The sequence below is a fragment of the Hemicordylus capensis genome, chromosome 2 (genome assembly GCF_027244095.1).
Source record: "Hemicordylus capensis ecotype Gifberg chromosome 2, rHemCap1.1.pri, whole genome shotgun sequence".
Classification (NCBI taxonomy): Eukaryota; Metazoa; Chordata; class Lepidosauria; order Squamata; family Cordylidae; genus Hemicordylus; species Hemicordylus capensis.
In genome coordinates this window covers 61,359,001-61,365,000 of record NC_069658.1, presented here as the reverse complement: position 1 = coordinate 61,365,000, position 6,000 = coordinate 61,359,001, and the positions used below count along the sequence as shown (strand labels likewise).

Below are 6,000 nucleotides of genomic sequence, written 5' to 3'. Positions count from 1 at the left end.
ATAATAGCATGTAGTTGGACCAATTCTAGGAATTTCGAATGTTCTAAATGTTATATTTTAATTTCAGCTGCAGATGGTTACCGTAGTAGATCATATATGTGAATTAAGGGCTTATTAAGGCCATATACATGAATTGAGACCTTAAATGAGGTTATATTAAATAAATGCCTAAACAAAATCATGCTCAGAGCAACAAACTAACAAGTTCTGTGTTTGATTGGGCATACAAAAAGGCATTAATGCTTTTGCTCTCACATACTTTTGCATTCAGTCTTTGGGGGGAGTGTGGCATTGCTGATAATCAAATACAGATTTCCATATCATTGAGCCTGTGGGTCAATTGTACTCATGCTCTCATCATCACATACATCGAGAATAAAAGTTAATGGAAATTGAGAGCAGTCAAAGGGGAATGAGGAAGAAAATAAAAATAAATATATGAAACCAAACCATTAGGTCATCGTAGCAGCCTCAGCAGAAGCAATTGAAAATATGAATACAGCCCAATTAGTCTAGCTGAAGCATCTGACTGGTAGAAAATAAGGAGGTGTGTGTGTGTGTGTGTGTGTGTGTGTGTGTGTGTGTGTGTGTGTGTATGATCAGTGAATATATGAGGAATGTCTGATGAGTAATAAAAAAAGAGAGTTTTGATGTCATGAAAGATTTGTTTCACTGGATTTCCTCATAATGATACAATATGCAAATATACTAACAGATCCGGTGTCAACACCACAGCAACTATGGACAAATAGTTGCTATGGGCAAATACTTGCTTCCCAGGGGGCCACCACCTGAGGACTCACTGTTGATGCCCCCTTTAAATCCTCCCCAAGCAAAAGCTCAAGGACTGGGATAGGAAGCATATCATATCACCCCCTCGGTATATGGAGTGAGGTACTGACACAAAGGTGCTCCGCCCTGTGCTGAACATTATGGAGAGAGGGTGGGGCATCAAAATGGCACATGCTCCCTCCAGCCAAGCACTAGTACATTCATGCCTGTCTTTCTCCCCCTCTGATACTGATGACAGCCCAAGTGCCAGGATGCAGCTGAGGAAAACACATCCTACATTAAATCCCTCTCCTCTCTATGCCTGGGGCAGGGTGGAGCATCACTGAATCCAGGTCCCATACCAGGAACTCAGGCAATTTCCTACCTGTTGGCACCAGGAAGAAAGAAAGGGAAGGAGTAACCAGAGGTGCTCTTACCCCTGGACTTCGGGCCTGAAGTCCAGGGCCTCCACAGCCCCTGAGGCCCCCCAAATCCTCTTTAGTCTCTCCTAGGTGGTGTGGTCTCCAGGTAGAGCATGATGATGCTTAACTTGCAGGAGGGGGGCCCCTCCAAAGCCCTTTAGATCCAGGCTCCAAAATTACCTAGGTGCACCTCTGGGGGGTAACTAAAGTGCCAAGACTTGGCTGGAGAGCGTGTGCTGCCATTCATTCTGCTCCTCTTCCTCCTCACACCACCGCCTTGCCACCATTACTTTGCTGCCCCTGCTCCTTCTCTCATCGATACCACTACTTGTGCTGCCTGCTTCTTCCTTTGAGTTGTCATCCTTTTGCTGCTGCCACTGACTGGTATGCCCACATGGGGCATCACTGAGACAGCAGGCCCATTGAAGGACTTTGCTCAGGGCCCCTTCAAACCCAGAACTAGCCTTGTATACTGTAAAATGTCTGAGTTAACCATACATAGACCCCCACCACCACCACCACCACATGCACACACTTTCACACCTTTAAAGCAAAATCAATACAATAAGGCTTTGAGTTTTTAAGTCCTTGTTACATATCTGCCATTATCAAGCTGGGGGAAAATTTGAATATACGCACAGAGAATGTTGCCAGCTAGGGACCTTTATAGAGGACATGTAACTATTTTGGGGACCAAGTGACTTTTATTTTAATTTTTTAAATTATTTTTTGCATTAGGAGGAATAGATACTGAGGCTATTCTCATGAGCGTGCAAAACCGGGCTAAGGGAGCCCAGCCCAGTTTTGAATGCTCATGAGAACTACCAGGCTTGCTCCACAGCAGCAAGCCCACCTAAATAGCAACCCTCTTAAATGAGGTTAAGGGAACAAGTGCTCCCTTACCTTCTTTTGTTTAATTGTATGTTTTGGCTGGCACATTAATTGTATGTTTCGGCTGGGGGGAGGGGGGCTCCCAATAATGCACCGTGTACTCACATGGTGCATTATTGGGGGTCCAGGGGGTGCACCATGTGGTGGCTTCCTTGAGCCCGACCCCTGGAGTGGCTGAGTGAGGCATGGGAGCCCGCAGGAGAGCCGCTGCTCATCTGGGAGGGCAATCCGCCCGCCCAACAACGTCCTCCACAAAATAGGGTAGCCCTTCTCACTGGTCATGAGAAGGGCTTCACTATTTTGGAGACCAAATAACCTTTTTTGTATGTGTTGTGGTCTCTGAAGTTCTGGGGAGCATCTGGAACTCTTTGCTCTCTCAGAACACTTTACTCTCATGAGAAGCATCTCTTCCTCTGTCTCCTTCCCCTGTCAGCATCCTACTGACCCTCCAACCAATGGGGAAGCCAAAGAGGAGGTCCTGCTTCAGTGGCAGTTTGCAGAGCCATGTGATGCAAGAGCAAAGATGGGCAGGCCCAACAGCTGCAGCTTGCTTCCTTCATGTGGTGGCAGTGATGGTGGCAGTGAGAAGTTAGCAGTTAACTACTTTTTCACACAAAGCATAATCCACTTGTGGAATTGTCTTCCACAAGATGTGGTGACAGCCAACAACCTGGATGGCTTTAAGAGGGGTTTGAATAACTTCGTGGAGGAGAGGCCTATCATGGGCTACTAGTTGGAGGGCTATAGGCCACCCCCAGCCTCAAAGGCAGGATGCCTCTGAGTACCAGTTGCAGGGGAGTAACAGCAGGAGAGAGGGCATGCCCTCAACTCCTGCCTGTGGCTTCCAGTGGCATCTGGCGGGCCACTGTGCGAAACAGGATGCTGGACTAGATGGGCCTTGGGCCTGATCCAGCAGTGCTGTTCTTATGTTCTTCACTAACCTGCTGAGAAAAAAGGTACCTTTTAAAGTGGTGAATCTCTTCTATTTTGTGTGGGGTGAACTGGCCCTATCCAACCCCAGCACAGCATTCCTTCCATACTGATACTGGTGATACCTTGTGTTTCTTTTTAGATTGCAGTCCCTCTGGGGACAAGGGAGCATCTTATTATTTGAAAATGATAGTGAGCCCTTCTGTAGAAAAGCAGTATATAAATTTTTGTTGTCACCGAGAACAGCAAGTGAGTTGGAGACCATGAATTCACCACTGCACCAACATGGAAAGAGGCTGTCTCGGGAGCTAGATGGCTGACATGCTTTTAGCCAAGAAGTGAAGTTGCTGGTCTGGCTGGGGAGACTGGCTGGGTGACCCATGAGGAAGGAGGACTGTGTGTGTCATAAACCTAACCAGGATATGGATTTTCAGATAAGAATCAGGGGCCTTGAGAACTCTGCACCTAAACAGCAGACTTAGTCTGCTGCCCTGGTCATCAGCTTCACACTGGTGAGCTGTAATTTATTCTCAAATTATCCAATTTTTATCAAAATATGCATACATAATACCAATAAACTTAGGCAAATTTTATGCTCAGTGGAGACTTTTTAGAGACTTTTTTTGGTGAAAAGCATCCACTCTTTCACTTTTGGGGTGCTGGATATCGACTTTTTCCACCATCTGGACCTGGTAACCCTACGCACAGGTCCTGATACAAAGCAATTCAGGCCTACATGGATGAAATCTACACATATCTTGAATGGATGTGGACCTTCCCTTTTTCCTGAACTGAGTATGATACATCAATAGGGAGTTGACCAGAACAACACAGATGTGGTGCTGTATACACAATATCAAATAAACATTGTAGCTCATCTGAAATCATTTAGCATGATTTCAGATGCTAAATAGGCAGGCCTCACAATGGATTTGTTAGACTGAATAACATCTTTTCAGCCTGTATATATGCAATGAGTGATAATGAATAAAATGATTGGTCTACCTGCACTGAAGGTAAAGTGTGTCGTTGAGTCAGTGTCGACTCCCCTCTCTCCTCCACCCCCTTCTTCCTTTTTAAATACAGGGGGCACAGATGGAGAGAGAGGCAGCTAGTGCTGGCAGTGGCAGCCCCTACCCTCTGGCAGTCTGGCACCTGAGGTGACTCTCTCATCTGGCCTGATGTAAAGGTTGGCCTTGGAATTGTGGTGCAGTGATAAGGTAGAAGTGATGGGAGAGCACAGAGAACAGGTTAAAGGTACAGTGCAGCTGCAGTTTGCTTGTGCCAGTTTTAACCACACCAAGTGTTTCCCCACTAAGAGGGCAATTGCTGGCACTTTTAAAATTGGCAGTGTATGTGATGCTGAAGTTTGAATGGAGCGGGGCTCAAAATGTGAAGTCCCTCTGCTCAGAAAGGCATATCCCATTTTGAGTTGATCCTTGATCCATTCAATTCAGGGGTGTACTTGAAAAAGCATGGGCCAGTCGACCCTGCCACAATTAGCCCTCCTATGCCAATTCGCCTCCCTTTTCCAGCAATGCCCCCTCCAAATTTATCAGATGGGGAAGGCATAACCAGTACTGTGGAAACGGCAAATCCCACGCAAAGCATCATTTTCCGCTTTGGCCTGGCAGACACTTCTCTGGGAGCCTTCTCTGAAGCCACACAGCCAGGCACCAGTTTGTGAGCCCTCCCTGTCATTAGTCACTTCTCCCCAGTTTGCAAATGTAATGCATTTGTTTCTGCAAAGGGGAAAACTGGCGGTGGGGGCGGGGGGAGGAATACAAGTCCTTCCTCACATGCCCAGAACATGTTGGAAAAATGCAGAGCAATTTCCCCTCTATTTTTGTTACCTGAGTGGAGAGATAATGGCTATATATTGCATTTATAACAATATTTTGTACACATTAACAGCATCTGAAGGATTGTGGAATCCATAAGTTTAAACATTATTTACATTTAATTAGGCATAATCAAATCTTGCCAAGTTACTTCATTAGATTTCTCCAAGGCCAGTTGTTTATGTAAGCACTGAATCATTAATATGCAGCTACTTTCATAATTATAAAGCTCTCTGATAAGGAACCTGCTGCCTACGACAGATAAAGGAAACAGTAGATAGTCATAGATATAATCCTCAATTCACACCAATCCGCACCGTGTAACATTTGGGAAAATGGCATGAAAATGCAGGATTGCTTACACACATAACAGAGATGCACATTAAACAAACCATCTCACATTAAATATCATTCAGAAAAGGGAAGGAAATGGTGAATAAAAGAATGAGGGCATTTTTGATGCAATTTATGAAATGAAGTATATGTAACTGCTCAGTGGCAATTTCTAAATTTCCAAAACATGAAAAAGTGCTCTACTTTTGGCTAAGCAGGTTTTTCCCATGTAAAACTTTATTAAGTCCCTTGACTCATATGTTGGTTAGCAGTCTTGAGCATAACTTAGTTATAAGTCTTTTTAAGCGACTCTGCAAATGCTTCACAATACATACACTGTAACTAGAATGGTACAAATATAAAGATGGACAGATCTCTCAGTTTCCATTCTCTCCAAATTTCACTCCTTTTCCTTTGATTGGCATTTTACTCTTCCAAAGTCTTCAGATTTCCCCCCTGTCGCTGAAAAGAAATGTGTAAAATACACATTTTTCAAGCATTTTCACTTCTTTTCTGTACAATTCATGCAATAATATATTGAAAAGCATGCACTTAATTATTTGTTTTTCTGCAAGTGTACAGAATGCATAGAATTTGTAGGAACTGCCATATTTTATATAATCCAGTCTGCTGGGGAGTAGGAGCGGACTGTCTGGAACAATGCATTCCATCACAAATTGCTGCAAGAGAGGAATTTGGTACCATCCCTAGATGTTAATTTATTACTTTTTTGTGTTTCTAGAGTGCTACAATGGTCTTGAGGAAGAGTACGTCTATGATCCAAAGTGCTGCAACCCACTGCAGCTCCTTGC

General features: G+C 44.4%; 1 protein-coding gene across 5 annotated transcripts in view; it reads right to left on the bottom strand.

The window, feature by feature from the left end:
* The window catches only part of LOC128346792 (uncharacterized), a 102,891-nt gene that overhangs the window by 54,175 nt on the left and 42,716 nt on the right, over positions 1-6,000 (bottom strand). The window contains exon 1 of one of the 5 annotated variants that reach the window (XR_008317198.1): positions 5,524-5,641. The exons of the other annotated variants lie outside the window; for them this stretch is intronic. The gene's annotated coding sequence lies outside the window, so the exon portion shown is untranslated. Of the gene's footprint in view, positions 1-5,523; positions 5,642-6,000 lie in introns of those variants that run through there. 5 annotated transcript variants of the gene reach the window in all.